Source organism: Chlorocebus sabaeus, chromosome 14 (assembly GCF_047675955.1).
Source record: "Chlorocebus sabaeus isolate Y175 chromosome 14, mChlSab1.0.hap1, whole genome shotgun sequence".
NCBI classification, from domain to species: Eukaryota; Metazoa; Chordata; class Mammalia; order Primates; family Cercopithecidae; genus Chlorocebus; species Chlorocebus sabaeus.
Genome location: NC_132917.1, coordinates 84,402,162 through 84,423,702, shown reverse-complemented (window position 1 = coordinate 84,423,702; position 21,541 = coordinate 84,402,162). Strand labels below are relative to the sequence as shown.

The 21,541-nt window shown below is 42.9% G+C and overlaps 1 pseudogene; it reads right to left on the bottom strand.

Annotated features, from left to right (window-relative positions):
* Positions 1-9,301: 9,301 nt before the first annotated feature.
* LOC103219968 (FUN14 domain-containing protein 2 pseudogene) lies at positions 9,302-9,794 on the bottom strand (annotated as a pseudogene).
* Positions 9,795-21,541: the final 11,747 nt, after the last annotated feature.

Below are 21,541 nucleotides of genomic sequence, written 5' to 3'. Positions count from 1 at the left end.
GGGAGGTGGAGCTTGCAGTGAGCTGAGATCCGGCCACTGCACTCCAGCCTGGGCGACAGAGCGAGACTCCGTCTCAAAAAAAAAAAAAAAAAAAAAAAAGTTTAAGCACTAGCTTATTTACCATCGACTCCTTGCCTACTGGTAGTTGAAGAAGCGATAGTAACATGCTTGGACTGATCAACAATTTAGTAGCCAGGAATCATTCTGAGAAATACCCTTCCAGGTCTGCAAAAACCATAAAGCAATTTAGGGAGTTGAGGTCCGTATGTTACCTTCCTATCCAAGTACCAAGCCTTTTCTGGCTGTTTGCTGGGGCTGTCTGGACATTTTCTGGAGGCACACTGCAAAAGGCAAGTAGGGGCAGCCTAAGGTGGTAGTTTGGCAATCCATAGAGGCTGATGCAAGCTGGGACCAGCTCTGCAGATGCTGTCGGGTTCCTACTGTGGGAGACATCTTCTTGCTAAGAGTAACACATTTCCTTGAGTAAGTGACAGGGTGGGAATATAGCTTTTGCCAGACTCTCAAATAGAAAAACAAACTCACATGATTTGGAGACAAGGAATGTGCTTAAAATCTGGTAATTAAATCTGGTCCCTTAGCAGCCAGCCCACAAATGCAGACAGTGAAGGCAGAGGTCAGTGGAGGCGGCAAGATGGACACACAGATGTGTGTCTTTGAATATTTACCTTGATTAATGGATACACATACAGCAAAGGAGGAATTTGGTTAATAGAATTATCTAGATATCTGAAGGTTAATCAGTTAGTATTTATTGAATGTTTGCTGCCTGTGAAGCCCCTTATTATGGGTTGTGAAGAAAGATGCCAATCTGAACTCTTGCTGTTTAAATAATTTGAGATGCTTGAGTCAATGTTTCTGCCTAATTAAGTCTAAGTTAGCTTGCAAGACTGAACCTGATGACTGGCTTCTAGACAGCCTCAGGGTGCTAATTCTTATTCCTAGTGATTATTGGTACAGGGCTGGAGCTGGCTGTGGAAAGCTGATTGGGCTGCGTGTCAATGGATCCAATCCATTCTTTCATCTATTTACACAACAAGCACTCATTGAAGATCTCATTATGAATGCCAGACCTGTGTTATGCACCCTGAGATCTGCAGAGAATACGGAATCAGGGCTGCTATGTCGGACAGCTTAATCCCAGTAGGTTCTTCAGAGACTCAACCTAGAAGTTGCTCATTTGAGTAAATTCTTAAAAATAATAGCTCATGTCCTGTTACTTGTATTACTCTAAAAATGGACTTCAACTTACTAGAAGGATTCATATAAGTTAATACCAGGTAGGTTACATGAAATTGACCTGTATAAACATGTCTGTATAAGAAAAGATTTTGGAGAAGGGGCCCAGTCTAAGATTCACAGTGGGTGGTCAGCTGCAGGTACTGGCATTCGCTGGGAGAACAGGTTTTGGTGCTGAAAGCACAACCAAGGGCTAGCATGAGGAGGGAGCAGGATGCAGATGAGGTGACAAATAGAAAAAAGTCTAAAATACGTGGGGCATTCAAGAAGGCCAGAATGATTCTAAGTCTACTAGGTGGTGCTTCTGTGGGAGGCCGCCTGCTGTAAAGAGTGTTCATCTGGAAGCTGGAAGGACTTTGTTCTGAATGCAGAACTTCTGACTCTTCTGCATATGAGTTACCTCCCTCTCTCACTTATGGGGTAGCTTAAATAAAATAACATACGTGAAGTACTTATTATAACTTAGAAAACTTTCAACAAATGTTGGTTCCTTTCCTTTTCTGGCTTGAAGCCACTTTTGGTGTCTTAAAGGTGTCACCCAGTAACAGGAAAAAGACAGACAGATCATGCAGTGTCCCCAGAAATGTACATCCTAGTTGAATGAAAGCTGAGAAATTTTTCTCTTTTCCACCACCTTCAGAGCTATTTTACTTCCCAGGGAGTATAACAAATATCTGGGGAGAATTGAATTCCACAACTCTCTGATCTTAAAGTCGACAGAACTAGGCACGTTTTCTTAGAAGGTTGAGGTGCCTGTAGATGGCAAGTGAAGCACAGAAATACTGACACATGCAAGAAAATTGTACAGTGAAAAGAAACTCTTCAGGCGGAATATTGATCATGACAGCACAGAGCTTCCATAGGGTCATGTTTCTCGGCTGTTGTTAGGGCATGGCAAGCATGATCATTGGGTCTGAGTGAGCCGAGGAGAAACTTTAAGGGCAGAAAAAAGACGTAGCTGAGTCCTATAAAGCATTAAGTGTGTGCCAGACATTCTTTCTTCTAAACACTTTTACATATTAACTCATTTAACTCTCAGAAAAGTGCTCTGGTGGGTGCTATTACAGCTGGGATAGGGGCACAGAGAAGAAAAGCAGACTTGTCAGAGTCACATAGCTAGTGAATGTCTGAGCTATGACTGAAACACAGGCGGCCTCCAAGCCAGTGCTCAAGAACATGATGCTATGGTTCCCATTATAATTTGACAAAGAAGTTTGAGACATTTTAAAATTTAATGCCAGAAGTATAAAAGATCTAAATGTGAACAGCAGAACTATAATTCTTCTGGAAGTGAGTATGAAATGATATCTTTATGTGCTTGGAGCAGGGAAATATTTCTTAAATAAGACCATGAAAGCACTAACTCTAAAGAAGAGACAGATAAATTCAACTCTATGAAAACTAAGAATTTCTGTTCAACAAAACACACCAACAAGAAAGTGAAAAGACCAACCATGGGGGTGGGAATGGTATTTCCAACAGTTATCGTTACAAGAGACCAGTGCCCAGCACACATGTACAACTCCTTCACCAAGTAAGAAAAAGGCAAACAATACGAAAGAAATACTGGCAAAGGAATCTAATACATTCATCACAAAATGAAAATATAAATGGCCAAGAAATATGTGAGAATGTGTTTAACTTCATTAGTCATTGAGGAAATGCAAAATAAAACCGCCACGGAATATGGCTAAAATTAAACACTCTGAAATACCCTGTGTTGGTGAGGATGCAGAAGAGTGGAAATGCTCAGTAACACTGGTAGAAATGTAAGATGGTGTAAACGCTGCAGAAAACTCAGTTGAAGATTTTCACACTTTATGAAGGATACCCCAGGGCATCCTTTGCTGAGTCTATGCCTAGAAAAATATATGTACAAGTGGACACATGGAAAAAGCAAACAATGTTCCTAGCAGCTGTGTTCATAATTGCCCCAAACCGGATGCAACATAAGTGCCTATAAACAGAGAAGTGGAAAAATAAATTGTACTGCACGCATACCACGAAATACTATCCAGCAGTGAAAAGGAATGAACCATAGCTACACACAGTGACGTGCATGGATTTTACAAACATTAATGAATGTGAATGATTAACATAAGAAAGGCATTGCTTCTGCCATTGCCTATACCAGACCCCACCCCCTCCTACCACCACATTCCTTACTACTGGGGAGGGGCAAGAAGCAGCTTCTGGTCCTCACCAATCATAAAGTGGGTGAGGTTCAACGATTTCCCTGGGGCTGGGCATGGCGACTCACACCTATAATCCCAGCATTTTCAGAGCCTGAGGTGGGAGGATCTCTTGAGCCTGGAATTCAAGGTTACGGTGAGCTGTGATCATGCCGCTGCACTCCAGCCTGGGTGACAGAATGAGACTGTCTCTAAAAAATAAATAAATAAATAAATAAATAAATAAATAAATAAATAAAGGATTTCCCTGGACCTTTCATCCAAGGTCATGGGCCTGGTCTGTTCTCTCTGAATTGCACAAACCAAATGGGTTATGAAGATGCTCTCAAAAGTAGCATGTATATTTAAAAGGAGTCTTCTGGAGAAAGTGAAAAAAGTGCCACAGTGGGCCCCTGGGGATAGACTTGGGGACAAGCTTTCATTTGCAGCAGAAAGAATGGCTTGCTCATTGTGAGACCGTATGACCTAGAAGCTCCTCTGCAGTCTACTGATAAACTCTGATACAGGGTTCTAACAGGTACAACTTAAGATATTTCCTCCGGCTTGGAATTCAGAAGAAACACACATGAATGGTTCTAACATGGCAGAGAGTGACTGAACTTTTAGAGGAGTCAATGTTCTTGGAGCAGGTAATTTCCCAATTGGTCCAGTTTTCCCTGGAGTTGCAGGAGAGGACAGCAAGGATGATGTGAAGGGCTGATTTTTTCATAGTTCACCATCAGCATGTCCTATATTTTCAACCTTACAAGAAGAAAGGCCCTGGGCTAGATAGGTCTCAGGAGCTCAGGGTTCTATACCTGCCTCTGACATTTTATAAACTTTGGAACTCAATTTCTTTCTCTGTATAATGAGAGATTTAAACAGAATGATTGCTAAGTCAATGTTAGTTCTGAACTATACTCCCCTTTCTCTCTACACATTTCAATGAACATAATTCAAGGCAGCATACAGCTTTTACAACTTTCAATTCATTTAGCTGCCACCAATTCCCCTCCTATGGATGGAATACCTGTATCTTTTATTGGTTGAGAATCTCCTAGACACCTGCTGGGTGCTTGATTTGGGTTGGACAATCCCTATGTGGTGATACTTGTTTGATGCATTTTGAATCAGTCACCCAAACTCTATCCAATTGTGTGACCTTAGGGTGCAGTCTGAAGAGGGCTGTCCCACATAGGTCCTGGACCAGTCACATGGAACAGAGAGGTTTTTGTGGGGCTTTCCTCATTTTGACTGTATTTCTAATATCAAGGGGATACAGGTCTGGCCTGAGGCCAGTGTGGCCCGAAATGTTATTCATGTGTTGTGACTTAGTCCCCCCATGCCTAAGGCAGATATTGCTAATCCTTCATAGTACAATACTTTAATTGGCCACAGTTGGCACCCAAGATGGGATCAATTTATCATCTTTGAGAAGGAGGAAGGTATATACATTTAACTCAGTGTAACCTAGTTTAGCCCCAAAATGCATGGCATGCGAGGATCCATAGCTGCTTACTTGACTCTATGAATTCCCGGGACTTGCTTTTTCAGGGCCTCTTCTGCTTCTACTTTTGTGACATGTGCTTTTCCTGTTATACTTAGTATTCACCTTTAATGTCAAATTTTCCCTAATAAATATACATCATGGTTTAGGAAAGGCTTTTGCTGTCTCTTGGGCTCCCTCTCTCTGAATTCTCCACCCATCTCCTGGCCATCTCTTCTCTGGGAGTGAACAGATTGCTCTTTCCCTTTCCTTCATGGCATAACAGCTTATTGAAAACTTCCTTTGTGCCAGGTACTAGTTTTAATTCTTTGCAAATACTATTTCATTTAATCTTTACACAACCTCTGAAAGATCTACTTTCATTATCCTCATTTTGCAGATAAGAAAACTGAGGTATAGAAGAGTTAAGCAACTTGTCTAATGTCACACAGCTAACAAGCAGCAGAGTTGGGATTCAAACATACACAGCCGTGTTTCAGAGCCCATGATCTCAGCCCCCACACTGTACTGTCTCTTATTAAAGCATTTCTTCTGGACAAATGCAGGATTCTTCCTAAGAGGAACTTTGGTGAACAAAAACTTCTTCATCTCTTTCTGCAAATATGCATATTTTAAAATTTTGCCTTGGATAGCCAACACTGGAAATACTCAACATTGAAAATACTGTTTTATTGATTCTAAGACACAATAGAAGGGAAGGTATACCATTATTTTATGTATTAAACTATGACAACAGTATAATGGTAGTCTACCATAACTCATAACTTGGTTACATTGTTTCAAAATTTCTTAAATTCCAAAAGCCTAGGCAATTCCTCCTGCCTTCAATCTCAGTAACAAAATATTACATGCTTCATCCACTTGTAGACAGCTTTCTTTCTTAGGTCTTGGAAAGGGCTTGCTTGTTATTTTCTAAGAAAATGTGAAATTTCAGTCATTCCTTCAATGTCAAGTATTTGTTTTGCTAATATCATATTGACACCTCACTGCTCTATTTTTCTCCCTTTCTGAAAACACAATAAGCATTTCATTTTAATGCTGAATCACTGTATATTTTGGAGACCATTTTTTCCTTTTTATTTTAGAAATGTTTAAACACATAAAAGAGTGGAAAGTATAAAATAATAAACTCTGTGAATCCATTACCTAACTTCAACAATTACTGACATTTTTCTGGTTTGAAGACATCTTACATAACTAAACTCAGTTCAGGAGTAAAGAAAATGGGACTATCTCTGTGCATGTTGGGGCATGTGGGCAATGACAATTTTGCTGTAACTATTCTCTGGCTAAGAGGGACTGGGGGCCACCATTACTGCAAGGACCACTCCAATTTCAGAGATATTAAAATGTGAAAAAAATGTGCATCTTACAATTGATGACATGCAGAAGCAGTGAGGCTAGGCTGTTTTAATTATGAATTTGTATCTAATGGGTCCAAATTTTCCTTAATACTTTGTGACTTTTAAAATACTTATTTTACTGTTTGTCCTTTCAGCCCTCTCTACCACCAAAACACAAAGAGAGAAGACCATTTCCATGTTTCTTCACCTAGACTTTGGACTTTATGGTCAGATAGGTGTTTAGCACTCCACTGATTACTTTGGTGAGGTCTTGGTGGAGATAGCCCAGTACCTGTTTTTCCCCAGCTAAGAATGGAACCTTGTCCCTGGGGCATTGGGCCACTCACATGCTCCTGGCAATGTATGCATGGCTCAGATCTGGCTTGCTGTAGGCTTTTGGGCCGCATCCAGGACATGTGCTTCTGTAAACAACAGGGATGCTCACTGTTTGCAGATTTAGTATCTGAACAAGGTACTGAATCCCCTGTACCCTCTCTTGCCCTGATGATCTTGTCACTTGGACTCAAGGACTTCCCTCTCACTTACGTTTTTTCTGGGGTCACTATTGCCTCTCCTGTCAAAATGTCTTCTTGGATTGGTATTCTGTTGACAGATATTCTAGGTCTGGAAACAGACACCCAAATCTGTGAATTCTCATGTTAAGGAACTTGTTCTAGGCTTGCAATGCTGAGCATTCTGAGCTGAGTGCCAGAGCCCGGAGAGGACAGTTTGGCCAAGGGATGCCCTCTCCCAGCTCTGACCCAATGGTGTTACCACATATGGGAAGAACAACGTTGGCAGGAAGCAGTCTGGGCATTGGCAGAAACCTCACGAGGAGGAGAGTCAGGAGAACTGAGCCATAATGTCAGAGGGAGTTGTGATAGTGGGAAAGACCCTAATGGGATGTCAGGGAACCGAAGTTGAGATCTTAGCCTTGTTGACTGTTAGCTGTTGAAGCCATTGCAATGACACACATGTACCCAATGGGCCTTGCCATTTCCATGCATTCTGACCAACCCCCACTAGCCAGCCTCTGCTTCCTTTTGTCTGCAGGCTTTTTCTTTCTTTTTTTTTTAAAGAGCCATGAAGTCTACTCTGCTCACATCCTGCCCCAGCAGCCTCAACCAAGGGCTCTGCAGGACTGGCATGCAAACACCCCAGCTCCCTCATTCCATGGGCAGGATAACTTCAAGGCCTGCATTGTACTCCATTTCCAGAATTTCCTCAGGGAATTAACTTTCAGTTGTCCCCAGAGGTAGCAAGACTGATAAATCATTTTACTGGCTACCTTCTCTTCCTGGGTTCACTTTTTCACTCTTCTGACAGTTTTTCTTGCCTGTCTTAAATACACTACTTGTATTTGATTGCTTGTTTCAAGGTCTGGGGACACTGAAACTAGGACAATAGGTAAGTGAGTCATTTAATTTCTTAGGCCACAGGTTTTTCACCTGTTAAGTGATAGAAAAGCTGAGAAGATAGAAAAGCTGCTAGAGTTTCATGAGCTCAGGACAGACTTGTGAGTAGGCAAGGCAAGTTTCACTATCCTTCATTTTTCAGATAAGGAACCAGAGGCCCAGAGAGGTTTTCTGGATTGTTCATGGCCCCTCCCACTGATAACTGGCCAAACTGGCATGGAACACAGACCTTTGAACCCTGAAACCAGTCAGCTTCCATCCCCGTGTTTCTTAGTCTCTACTGCTTCTTTCCAAGAGTAGTTCTTATATTTCTCAGAATGCAAGAAAGAAGAGTCCAGTGTCAGAGACAGATTCTGTTATCTGGGTTTTGTTCTCTGGACTGTGGTCAGTCTTGGCTGGAGGAGGTACTCCTGGCCTCTCTGGTACCCTGGTTAGGCTCAAAACCTCCTGCACAGATCATCTTCTGGGGTTGAGTTCTCAGGGCCACAGAACCTTAAGGAATGTATTCATATCTCATGTCCCACCTTCTGGCAGATCCCTGCAGTCCTCTAATGGGCTTTGGTCAATCAATCCCAGGGCCATGGTTGAGAAATTTTTGATGGATAAACTGTGGTGCTCCAATTGAGGGAGTCCTTACCCAGTAATATCTATACCTATTCACTGCACCTATTCCACACTGTGGAATTCAGGTTGAGTCAACAGAACCCTTGTCAAAGTAGCAGGGTTTCCAGGGAGGGGTAACACAGGAGTGACTTTCAATCTTCATTTGATGCCTTAGCACACATGCAGAGCATCCTGACTCTCAGAGTGGAAGGTACTTCCTAGGAAGTCAAATGATCAGGTTAAAGTAGATCAGTTGCCCAGAGAGAAATTGAGGGAGAAGAACACAGGTAGGGATAGGTATGTTTTGAAGGGGTAGAAGGGGTCAGGGAAGCCAAAGTATGAGGTTCTGCTCATATGGGCAACAGAGAAGAGTTGCCTTGTTTAGCAAAAGGGTAGAGAATGAGGGCCCAGGGCATTAGGGGTTGGGAAACAGGGGGCACCTGGGGTAAAGGTAAAAAATATGTAAGGGTCACCCAAGGTTATCCTTCACGGTTTTGCTTCAGATCATCCCTTACCTTGATCTGCCCTGACCACATTTGTCCATCCATTTTGCAAGTGTGACACCCCAATTTTTCATCTTTTTTTTTTTTTTTAATGCTTAAAGGCAATTGTATTCAGTTCCTTTCCATGCAGCACATAATAAGGTAATCCATGTGCTTATTTCTTTTTCAAATCAACAGTTCGGGACAACCTTTCAGGATCCACTCATCCTCCATAGTCAGCCATCTTGCAATGTGTTCTCCTAAGTGTCTTGCATGGAGGTAGAAGAACCTTCTTGCTGACCTACAGACTGACCAAGTAGGGGGTGTACTGGAAGGAGCGCTAAGGACTATTGTCTCTTCTGCAACCATCAAGCTTATGGTGCCACATTAACTTGTACCAACAGATGCTTATAGAAGCCACTTGGATTTGCCACAGCAGGGAGGAAGGCATGGGAGAAGAGGAGGAGGGACTCAGTGTCCTATGATGGAGTGTAGAGGCTGCTGGCTGAAAAAAACCAGGAACAATGAAAATGAGGTTATCTTCCTCAGGATGCCATGCCAAGCAGAAAGCCTCCGAAAAATCCTCCAGTCACTAGAAGATTCTTCTTCACAAATGACACCACCTCCTCAGCTTTGCTCCTGACCTCGGTAGGTATCTGATTGCTCTTACGGATCTTCAGCTGCTCTTTGGCTTTCTTCATGTCCTTCTCCACTCGTTGCCAATCAACTTTGATGTACCCAGAATGGTTTGCAAGTTGAAGGAGAAAAAATCCACCTCCCACAGCTGTTGCAGCCAACTTTCCAACCTTCTGGAATATGAAACCCGTGCACCATCCAGTGACACCTCCAATGAACAGCTGGGTTGCCACGCTATACTTTTCGGCTGAAAGTCCACATTCTGGCCCGAACAGCTTACGCCACCATGGCTGCTGCTTAGCAAATTCTGCAAGGTCCACTGACTCTATATCGCCCTCAAAGTTTCCTTCACTGGACGTGGCCATTTTGGTGAGCTAGTCTCACGAGGCCACACGCAGGGGACCTGCGCGGTATGCCACGGAGTGGTACGCTGTTGTGACCACCACCTGGCTTCCTGCACGTGGGGTAGATGTTTCCACCTGGCTTCCTGCACTTGGGGCAGATGTTTCCATTCCCACGGCGGCCGCGGAAGAGGGCGGGCCTGGCGCGCTGCGACCGCTTCCTGTCTCTGCAAGTGGCTGCGTCACAAAGTTCAGCAGGGCGGCGTCACAAACCCCGCAGCCCCGCCCAACAGATGCCATCCTGTTTTTTGGTTTTTTTTTTTTTTTTTTTTTTTTTTTTTTTAGAAGCAGTGTGGAATGGTGGAAAGAGCAACGAATGGACCACATGTCCAAGGATAAGACCTGAGTCTCTGTTTTCTCATCTATAGAATAAGAAAAATACAGTATTATTGTGAGGATCCAATAAAATTAAGTGTGTGAAATATTTTGTAAATTGCAAAACTTCTAGGCAAATGTCCAGGTGAATTATCTTGGAAAACACTTCCCTTCACACTGTCAACAGTCCCCCCTTTTGAGACTCAGTCAAAGATTTTTGTAGTATATTTGGGGAAACCTGTAGCCTCTCTGGATTTTGTAAAACCTGAGTGAGAAATTACTTCACCAGGCCTAGCATTTACTTTTTCTCTTGGACTTACCTGAAAAGAGCTGTCCGAAGTGTCATCTGTGGGAAGGTAAAGAAAAGAGGGGAATATGCTTCAGGAGGCACATGGGGCTGGGCTGTGGACCCTTCAAACATGAAAAAGCTGTGCTGCCTGGGACCTTTTGTGTGGTGCTTTCTCAGCCTGCAACAAAAAGCGTTCCCAATTTGTAGGGTCTGGAATGGCAGGGGTTGTTGCCTGGAACCCTCTGCAAATATCAAACCCATTATTGGGCTGAGGAAGGCATGGTTCTAATTGAATTTTTCCTCCCACCTTCTGTTCTGCAGCTATAACAGGATTGCTTGTGCCATTGTGGCCTTTTTACCAGGGCTGGACTGGAAAAAGCAAATTTTATCCAATGCAATATATGAACAGGAATTAAGTCTGAACTTTTGAAGTATATAGTTTTTATGTCCTCGTGTCTTCTTGCTGCTGGAATTTATTGTGCCCATCTTAAGGATAACATAACAGCAAGTCTTCATCTAAGTAAAAAGTAAAAGGGAGAAAGGCAGAGAGAGAAATGGGCAGAAACTTTGAAGGGTGGATCTCACTTTCCTTGTAACTCTATAAATGATTCCAGTTCTCTTTCATCTTAAAGCCTGTCCCCTTCAGCTCCTGCAAAACCCTTTTTTGACACTGAATTATTTCCCTCTTCCTATGGTTAAGCTGCTCAAAAATAATCTCTATTCATCATCTCCACCTCTTTACTGCACATAACTTGCCCACCTACTCTGTCTGCCTTCTGCCTTGCCCAGTTCACTGGCCTTGCCCTCCTGATACCACAATTGATCTCTCAGTTATAATCCTTTTCCTCTCTCTGGCCCCACTTCTGCTACTTTATTTCAGGCCACTGTCGTTTCATGGCTGAATTACTTCAACAGCTTTCTAATGGGTCCTCTTGTCTCCTATGTTGCCCCGCATTAATCCATTCTTTTTACCGCTTCCAAAGGGATGCTCAAAGGCACTTCAAGGCTGTCAGGATGCTCCAAATCCCCCAGCCTGGCTTACTAAGCCATTTGAAGTGGCCAGTGCCCACCTGTGGTCTTATGGCCTGCCCAGCCCTTCTGGTGTCCTGCCCTCCAGCCATACTGATCTGTTTGCAATTTCCCTAAGCTCGGCTTTTGCTCTTCTCAGGATCTTTACGCTGATTGCCTTCTCTGTCACAAATGCCCTCTGCCTTTGCTGGACCGATTCCTATTCATGTGTCCTGCCTCAGCACAGCCTCCCTTGTCTCCTGGAAGCCCTCTCAGGTCCGGGGAGTCTTGATCTTGGGTCCTTCCCACGTTCCCTTCCAGCATCATGTGTTTTCCACATTCTTTCCCACTGTGTTTTTCTCTTCTCTTGACCATCTCCCTTTCTAGAGACTGGACACCTGAAGGCCTCAGAGGCAGGGACTAACATTAGGATTCATGCATAAGTGATATATTAAGGAAGGGCTCCTGTGGAGCCTGGTAAGGAGTAGAGGTGCAGGACAGTGGAAGGGAGGAAACCCAGCAAGAGGGCGTCCTCAGGCAACATCCTGGGGGCAGTAGCTACAGCCTGACCCTGAAGGGAAGCTTTGGAATATAAGTTACACCTTGGAATTGCCCATGGAAGGCCAGGGAGATGGACTGTAGTATCCCAATACCTATGGTTACTGGTCAAGGGCTGCCCTGGGGGAAGTAAATTCCTAGGATTCCAGCTCTTCTATGTGTGAGTGTGTATGGACAAGCTTCTGAGTAGCTGGAGGGGTGTCCTTACTGCTGAGGTATACCGAAGGTGGGTGGTGTGCAAAAATGACAGAAAGTGAACCCCGGGGTCCTGGGTGGAGCATTGACGTTATCATTAGAGTCCTGATCTTTGCATTGCTTGTCCCAGTGCCTGCAATGCCTGGCACATAGAAGATGTGTAGCAATTTGTTTTTTACATAAATGGATAACAGATTTCTTTTCTCAACTCCATTACTTGTTTGTGGATTTTCTTTTCTTTTCTTTTTCTTTTTTTTTTTTTTGAGGTGGAGTTTCGGTCTTGTTGCCCAGAGTGGAGTGCAATGGTGCGATCTTGGCTCACTGCAACCTCTGCCTCCTGGGTTCAAGTGATTCTCCTGCCTCAGCTTCTCAAGTAGCTGGGACTACAGGTATGCGCCACCATACCCAGCTCATTTTGTATTTTTAGTAGAGATGGGGTTTTGCCATGTTGGCCAGGCTGGTCTTGAGCTCTTGCCCTCAGGTGATTCAACTACCTCGGCCTCCCAAAGTGCTGGGATTACAGGCTTGAGCCACTGCGTTGGCCTGTTTGTGATATTTTACACTGTTCAAGTCTCCCTCCTTGAAAATCCCCATTCCCTTGGCCTTGAACCTCACGCTTGGTCCCTTTCTCCATGCTGCTTCCTTTCTTGGCTCATTGTCCCTGCTTCATTTTTCGCATGGCATTCCCAGGGGTTCTGTCCTCAACCACCATCTCAGTTTACTCACTGTGAGTGGTCTTGCCTGTATTTATGTGTAGATTAAGTGTGGTCTATATGCCCAATTCATAATTCCTCCATTCACTTATTCATTCATTTAACAAGTATTTCTGAGAACCTGGAATGTGCCCACCACTATTCTAGGTTCTGGGGATATAACACTGAACAGATCATACTAAGATTGCTGCTTTCATAGGGCTTGCAGTCTGGTAGCTGGGTGGGAATGGGGGAAGACAATATGCAATAATCAAAATAAGAAAATTATGTAGTACATTATAAGAAAAATGGTAATGCAAAGCAGGATGGGCAGTATTGGAAGGACTGCATACATCTCAGGCAGGGGGATATTGCAAGTGTAGATAGGGTGGTCTGGGTAGACCTCATCGAGAAGATGGCAGTTGAGTACTCTGAAGGAGCAAAGGGGGTAAACCGTGCAGTTCCACGTGGGGAGAACATCCACGTGGAGGGAACTACAGTGCAAATTCCTTGAGTTGTATTCTTGACATGTTCAAGGACATGACAAGGAAGCGTGTGGTTAGAACACAGTAATTCTGAGGAGGAAAAGTAGGAAATAAGATCAAATGGAAATATGGGGTGAGTAGATTATGTTAGGGTCCTATGAGCTGTGACAAGGACTTTGGCTGTTGCTCATAGTGACAGGGAAGCATTGCTGGGCTTTGGGCAGAGGTGTTACCCATCTGACTTACATCTCCCGCCTCCAGACGGGTATATTCGATTGCTTTTTGGAGACCCCGTGGGCAGCTCAAGTTAAATACTCAGTCCTCATTATTTGCAAATTTTGCAACTGGAATGTGCCTACTAGGTAAAATTTATTTGTAATCCCCAAATCAATATGTAAGATGCTTTTGTGGTCATTTGTGGCCATGCATAGAGTGAGAAAAGCTTGAATCACCTGATAGCACATTCCCAGCCGAGGCTGAACAAAGTAATGCTCTGACTTTGCGTTTCAGCTCTCACACTGTAAGTAAGTGCTCTTTTTGCGGTCCATTGAGTGCCACATTTTTTTTTTTTTGCATTTTTATGCTTTTCCTTGGTTATTTCACTGTTTAAAATGGCTCCCAATCATAGTGCTGAAGTGCTGTCTAGTGTTTCTAAGCACTAGGATGCTGTGATGTGCCTTATGGAGAAAATACATATGTTAGATAAGCTTCATTCAGGCATGAGCTATAGTGAGGCTGGCTGTGAATTCAATGTTAATGAATCAACAGTCTATATTAAACAAGATGCCTTTAAACAAAAACACACATAACACAATGTTATGTATTGATGAACTGATGGAAAATATTTTGACTAGAGGCTTCTCAGAACCTACCCCTGTATTTCCTTCAGGAGCAATGGTTCAGTATTCACAATGCAGCATTCACAGTGACTATAGGATATAGTTACTGTAAATAACAAGAATCAACTCTGTGTTTGTAATACACTGAACTCCTTGTCTTTCTTCCAGACAGGATTCTCCTTTCGTATTATTAATCTTGACAATTTTAGCTCTACCATTCACTGACTCACCCCAGCCAGATAGAAACTTCCTTACTCCTCACATCAAACAAGTTTGAAGCTCCCCCTCAAACATCCTCTTCTCTCCATTCCCATTGTCACAGCCTTAGTTAGATCTTCATCTTTTGCTAGGACTAATATGTCAACTTCCTAACTGATCTCTCTGTCTCTGATCTGGCCCCCTCTGATCTCTCCTTCATTCATCTCCTAGAGATACCCTTCTGAAATGCAGCACTGATCACATTATTTCCATGCACAAGCACTTTAGGGAGTTCTCTTTTTGCCAATAGCAGTGATCTGATCTGGTACTCATTGCTAGATACCTACTGAATATCCACCTCCCAACTTTTTTCAGGTGGTAGTGTGCCCCGTTCACTTACTCACACTCCTTTATAGCATGTGGCCCAATACTCACCAACAAGTTATATGCAGAAATTACTGGGTGCAGCTGATAGGAAGTGCTTTAAAGAGGATAGACTTGACTGGCATTAACCTTTTGTCCTTTATCCTTCTTTCTTTTCCCTGGGATATGATTTTGATGTGGCAGCCATCTTGCAGGTTGTGAGAATAGAAGAAAAACACAAAGGATGGTATTTCATTTGTTTACTGCAGTGCAACAAATCATCAAAAACTTAGTGGTTTGAAGCAACTACCATTCATTTCCTCACAATTCTGCCTTCTGAATTGGGCTAAGCTGAGTGGTTCTTCTGCAAGTCTTGCCATAGGGTCATCTATGTGGCTGGTCCTGGATGGCTTCAATCATATGTATGGTGCCTCGTCTTCCATCTGGTTTCTCCTTCTCTAGGAGACTAGGACATCCTTACATGATTGTTTCAGGGCAGAAAAGTGAGGGCAGATGTTGCAAGACTTCTTGAGGATATGGCTCAGAAATCACAGAAAGAAACTCTGCCATATTCTCTTGGTCAAAACAAGTCACATGACCAACTCAGATTAATGGACCTGTGTTCCAGGATGGAGGCCATGGTAATGGGCATCTTTGCAACCAGTCTGTCATAGAGCACAAAATCAGAATGGAAAGAGCCTGGATCCCCATGGTTACTGTGAGTCATAAAGCCAGTGCTGGACTTATTTTAATATAAGAACTGTAAATCTTATATGTGTAGCTTCCAGAGAGGTTGTTTTTGTCACATGGAGCTGGCAGTAATGGTGCCGTCCTTGGAGGTTGAGAAGAGAAGGGACAGATAGAAGGTAAAATATTTAGGAGGCAGAATTCGCAGAATCCAGACATCCCCTGATAGTATTTTGAGAATTTTCCATAGACACCCTGTGTTAGTCTTTTGCATTGCTGTAAAGGAATACTGGAAGTTGAGTAATTTATAAAGAAAGGAGGTTTATTTTGGCTCATGATTTTGCAGACCATTCAAGAAGTGTGATGCTGGCATCTGCTTCTGTTGAGGGCCTCAGGGAACTTTTACTCATGACTGAAGGCAGAAGGGGAGCAGGCATGTCACATGGTGAGAGACAGAGTGAGAGAGAGAAAGAGATAGAGAGATAGAGAGGTAGGGAGAAGGGAGGGAGGTGTCACACTCTTAAACAATCAGCTCTTGCATGAACTACCAGAGCCAGACTCACTCATTACTATGGGGATGGCACTAAGTCATCAAGATCTGCCTCCATGACCCAACACCTCCCACCAGGTCCCACCTCCAACATTGGGGATCACATTTCAACATGAGACTCAAATATCCAAACCGTATCACATCCCTAAGTTTATTCCTGATTACCAGTTTCAAGCTGAACACATTTCTAACTGGTAAAAGTCATTTCTAACTATGATGTTTTGTACCCTGGTGCTTCCCATCAGTTGTTGAGATCCCATGGGTAATTAATTATTACCACAAAGATGCCAAAACTTATTAATGGTTCATAGCACTTAAAAAATAGGGTATATTCGCACTTTGGGAGACTGAGGTGGGTGGATCACCTGGGGTCAGGAGTTTGAGACCAACCTGGCCAACATGATGAAACGCCATCTCTACTAAAAATACAAAAAATTAGCTGGGCATGATGGTGGGCACCTGTAATCCCAGCTACTTGGGAGACTGAGGGAGGAGAATTGCTTTAACCCAGGAAGTAGAGGTTGCAGTGAGCCGAGATCGCGCCATCGCACTCCAGCCTAGGCAACAACAGCGAAACACCATCACACAAAAAAAAAAAAAAAGAAAAAAAAAAGAAAAAAAGAAAAAATAGGGTACATTCAAGGTGCCAGTCTTGAATTATCTACCATTTTTTTAATGAAGAAAAAAACAGAAAAACTCTGTCCTAAGGAGCAAAGCCATAGTTTTTTCCTTGAGGCGGGTGCAGTTTTGTTAATATTCGTGTGACTATTTGAGTCCCTATTGGCTTTATTGTATGCTCTGTAATTCTCACCCCAAAACCAGACTTTCCCCTATTCATTTCTGAGAGCCTCCAGCAGGGCTTCCAAGTGCATGCAAATCACTCTCGATTATTATTTACTGCTGTTGCTTCCAAAGGCAGGACCTATAGTCCCGCAGATCTGACAGACTCCAGGAGATACTGCTCTCAGCTGGAACTATTTTCCCCTTGATGTTGCCTAGCAGCCTGCAGACCTGGAGGGCCCCTGATGATGTTCTCTGCCTCCTACCACCATGCAGCATTTATTGTTCCTCCTCACACCCACAGCACATGCTAAATACCCCTTTCCTTGTTCAGACTAAAAAGGAAAGTGATCCCTTCTGGAGACGCTTGCTTAGAATCCCCCAGCAAGGTGGACTAAATGCAAAAGTTTTACAGCAGAAAACTCTTGTGCTTCCTGCTGGAAATAACTATAAGACACACTCTCTCTTTCTCTCTCTGTGTCTCTGATGGGCTTCAGAAGCACGGCTCTGAGTCGAACCCTGTTCTTGACACTGTCTTCACTAGGGGAGCTGAAATATCTGCTCCACTGCTGAGATTTTAATCAACCTAGTGCAGGAAACCATTCAACACCTAGAAAGGCCCTTGTGCACTGAGAAAGGTGTTTCTTCTGTTTTATTCAGAAATTGTTCAATACTGGTGTTGTTTGGGCCCTAAATATTTTTAGTAAGTGATACAACTTTTTCTTTTAAGTATAAATTTTTTTTTTAAGTTTTTAGAATAACTACTTCAGGTATGTGATTAAAAACAAAAAAATCCCAGCAGTATGAAATGATACAACAATGAAAAGCAAGTCTCTCTAATCCTGAACATCAGTTCCTCCATCTTATTCACTTGAACAAACTTCCAGAATAGTTTGTGCACTCTCATAAATATATGGTCCAGTCCTTTCAATTAATGAACACAGCTCAGGCTGATCTGGAGGCCTGGGTTAGACCAGGGTTTGAAAGAGGCTGCCTCACCAAGTCCAGATTCCCACTCCACTCTGGTCCTCAGGCTGCGCTGTTTGACTCAGCCAGCCTCCTCATTCCTTAATGGAAACTTCATTAGTGTCTTTATTCCATCTGTTGTCTTTTGAGGTCATATCAATCATGTTTGCACATGTCCAAACCCCAACAGGGGACAGGGTTTAAGCATTTTTTACCAGGAGGTTTGTGAGCCCCTATGTGGGAAGAAATCACCTACTTCCAGCCTTCAGATCCATCCGAGAACAAGCTCCAAAGTGTCTCAATACATGTCTCAGATTCCTCACTTACATAAGTCCCAGCTGCTCCACCGGCTTCCTTCCCCGTCACACCCCTCACACCACATCTCACCCCTCACACCACATCTCACCCTAGCAAGACTCCTTGCAATTCTCCCAGCCCAGAGCTTTCACACATCTCTGCCTTTACCAAGGCTTTTCCTCTCCCTAGAATATTTTCTGGGGTCCTCTTTGGAAATTCCTATGTTTCGATCAAGGCTGAACTTAATTGTCACCTTTTCTGTAACTGTTTTCAATAAGTAATTTTCCCTCTTGACCCCTGAGCTGAAGTCATCGTGTCCACTTTGGTCAATACTGTCTCTAGCACTTCTGTTATTCAGCCTAGTACACCATGCTCATTTTTATTATTTTATTTTTAATTTTTTCTTACGTTTTTCTCTATGAGCAACTTGAGAATAAGAACTTGACATTAAAATGTATGCCTGCCACATAGATGGCATTTCACAAATGTTTCTTAAATGAGCTCTTAAACACAATATATAATTTTTGTACTTAGGCAGCTCTGGTGCTGTGGAAAGGGTTTTGAATTTGGAATCATTTGAAAGAAGCTGAGTATTGTTGCCCTGCAGGCTGCAGCCCAAAGTCCTTTGCATGTAAGTTGGCATCCCCTGTATCAGGAGACCTGGCTCTAAATCCTCAGCCGCTTAGTAGCTGCAACAGTAGGTAGTCACTTAATCTCACTGAGCTTTGGTTTTTCTGTCTGGAAAAAAGAGGGTTTGTACACCTTGCAGAGTTCTGAGAAATAATTGTGACTATGAGAAACTGCCCAGGAGAGTGCCGGGCACCTACTGAGTGTTCAATACATGTTAATTGAGTGAATGAATAAAGGAGAAAAACTTACATAAAAACCAACAGGAACAACATTCTGACTTGCAAATATATTTATGTGCTTCTACGTTTTATTTTTGTGCATGCACACCCACACACAAACACAAAGACTCTGTCTTCTCTTGTATATACAAGTCCAGTCCTAGTTTATTTACTTTTGGTTGGTTACACAACAGACCTCCAGGAAGTAGTCTTGCAGGTGACAGAGAAGTTGAGGCAGCTTTGGTTGCAGTTATGACATTATGCTCCAGCAGCGTTTCATTTAATTTCATGTCTGTAGTTTTTTTTTAAGTCCAAAGCTGTTACACACCTTTCTTATATGCATTCAGCTGGTGTGTGCCACTTACCAGGATTTTGTCAGCCGTTTTGATAGCTGCTTTCCACATCAGTATTCTATGGGCCTAGGATTTCTAGTCTTCCTGGAAAGCCCTGATACCTTATCATGTGGACGCAGGAGGTTTTTTTTTTTTTTTTTTTTCTTCAGTGCTTACTTTGCTTCCATTTTTAGGTATGATTGAATTCTGTAAAAGCCTCTCAGTGAAAGAATATCTTTTGATAAGCACTTGAAATCCTCCATTTGTCAGATTTCACTTTTAGTTTGTGTTTGGCCACCTTATACCACAAAGGCACTCTGGGCTCTCAGTCTCTCTCTCATATGTGCATATACCCATATGTCCTCTCAGTGCCTGGTCCCAGTCCACATCACAGCAGCGTCGACGTACTCCCAATCCATTCTCCATCTCTGAGCGTATTTCAGGAAGAGTGGACCTTCTCATATCCACTTCTGTAATGGTTAATTTTATGGGTCAACTTGACTGGGCTAAGGGATGCCCAGATGACTGGTAAATATTATTTCTGTGTATGTCTATGAGGGTACTTCCAGAAAAGATGAACATTTGCATTGATGGACTGAGGAAAGAAGATCACTGACATGAGACGGCATCATCCCATCTGTTGAGGGCCTGAATAGAACAGAAAGACAAAGGAAGGGCAAATTTGCCCACTCTTTGTTTGAGCTGGGACATCTATCTTCTCCTGCCCTTGGACATCAGTGCTCCTGCTTCTCATGCCTTCAGACTCAGCTCGGGACTTACCCTGCTGGCTTTTTTGGTTCTCCAGCTTGAAGATGGCAGATGGTGGAACTTCTCAAACTCCATAATCACATGAGTCAATTTCTATAATGAATCTCTCTCTCTTTATCTCTATGTATATCTATAGCTATATATCTATATATCTATATCTATATCTATATCTGTATGTATATCTATATCTATATCTGTCCTACTGGCTTTGTTTCTCTGGAGAAGCCTGACAAATACAGCTCTTGAATTGATCCATATTTAGCCTGCTTCTCCACTATCAGTCCCAGGTCCATCTTAAGTCTGAGCTCTTGTCCACCGATAACCTGACTTTTGGGAGCTACAGTCCTTCGTCAATAAGACGCTACTATCCTGACACTGTTCCCAGTGACAGAGTGTATTTGCAGGGCAATGTGTGGGGAAGGTCATGTCTCCACCCCATACATCACACACTGCCCATCCTGTGCTTCTCCTTAACACCACCATTGTAACACCAAGAGTCTCAGACTGAAATCTTGGGGCTACTGAGAAGAATTATAGCACAGATCAGAAATATCTTGAAACTCTTCCCCAAATCAACTGGTCACCACAAAAAGGAATCTCTCTTTGATCATATGTCACTTGAGGCCCCAGCCTGCTAGTGAGTTGGTGAGTTAAAGCTTTCTTCTGATAGATCCATTTCTTTTTTTTTTTTTTTTTTTTTAATTTATTTATTATTATTAAACTTCAAGTTGTAGGGTACATGTGCACAACGTGCAGGTTTGCTACATATGTATGCTTGTGCCATGTTGGTGTGCTGCACCCATCAACTCGTCATTTACATCAGGTATAACTCCCAATGCAATCCCTCCCCCCTCCCCCCTCCCCATGATAGGCCCCGGTGTGTGATGTTCCCCTTCCCGAGTCCAAGTGATCTCATTGTTCAGTTCCCACCTACGAGTGAGAACATGCGGTGTTTGGTTTTCTGTTCTTGTGATAGTTTGCTAAGAATGATGGTTTCCAGCTGCATCCATGTCCCTACAAAGGACACAAACTCATCCTTTTTTATGGCTGCATAGTATTCCATGGTGTATATGTGCCACATTTTCTTAATCCAATCTGTCACTGATGGACATTTGGGTTGATTCCAAGTCTTTGCTATTGTGAATAGTGCTGCAATAAACATACGTGTGCATGTGTCCTTATAGCAGCATAATTTGTAATCCTTTGGGTATATACCCAGTAATGGGATGGCTGGGTCATATGGTACATCTAGTTCTAGATCCTTGAGGAATCGCCATACTGTTTTCCATAATGGTTGAACTAGTTTACAATCCCACCAACAGTGTAAAAGTGTTCCTATTTCTCCACATCCTCTCCAGCACCTGTTGTTTCCTGACTTTTGAATGATCGCCATTCTAACTGGTGTGAGATGGTATCTCATTGTGGTTTTGATTTGCATTTCTCTGATGGCCAGTGATGATGAGCATTTTTTCATGTGTCTGTTGACTGTATGAATGTCTTCTTTTGAGAAATGTCTGTTCATATCCTTTGCCCACTTTTTGATGGGGTTGTTTGTT